The sequence below is a fragment of the Penaeus monodon genome, chromosome 25, assembly GCF_015228065.2.
Source record: "Penaeus monodon isolate SGIC_2016 chromosome 25, NSTDA_Pmon_1, whole genome shotgun sequence".
Taxonomy (NCBI): Eukaryota; Metazoa; Arthropoda; class Malacostraca; order Decapoda; family Penaeidae; genus Penaeus; species Penaeus monodon.
In genome coordinates, this window is record NC_051410.1 from 12,943,588 (window position 1) to 12,944,281 (window position 694).

A 694-nucleotide genomic window follows, 5' to 3' on the forward strand; every position below is an offset into this window, starting at 1 on the left:
ATTAATTTTCCATATATATGACCTCCCCCATGATGCTTATATTTTCTAAATATATGAATGTTGTGTATTTGCATAAATGTATAATTTCATCCACAGTATGTCATCAAGGTATAGGTATTGGTTATAGCATATACAGTAGTCTGCATATATATTTGCAAAAGAATATAAATATTTTGTGTGTATTGGTTTGTATATGTATTTTACCTTTGTCTATATGTCTACATCTTAAATATCAGTAGGTCAACATGCATAACTAGATATTGTTCAGAACAATTTTTTTCACTTTTTTTTTTCCCTTAAAAACCATTTGCATGAAAGAGAGAGGAAGAGAGATTAGTTTTTTCACATGAACTGAGGTGTAATCAGTAATCACACCCACAACTATGGTTATTAGTAGCTAACTGTTTGTATACACCAAATACCATCTATTAACTTTTTAGGTATAATGAAATGACTTATAATGAGAAATCTTTATTTCATATTACTGCCTTATTGCATAGATGATAAAAAGATGTTAACATGAGCTGGGGAACAGACTGCACAGTGCTATGTAAGCTCAACCTGTTTCTGTGGTAAATGTTTCTTTTTTTATCTATTTGTTTCTTTTCTTATTATTTTTTGTGGATGAGCTGTTAGTCCGTTTCATGGTTAGGTAGAGATATTTGGATCAACCACTCAGAACACAGCTCCATGT

General features: G+C 30.5%; 1 protein-coding gene across 1 annotated transcript in view; it reads right to left on the bottom strand.

Moving 5' to 3' along the window:
* Positions 1-458: 458 nt before the first annotated feature.
* The window catches only part of LOC119589052 (multiple PDZ domain protein-like), a gene marked incomplete at its 5' end in the record, with an annotated part of 103,178 nt that continues 102,942 nt past the window's right edge, over positions 459-694 (bottom strand). The window contains 1 exon segment of the mRNA XM_037937627.1: positions 459-694.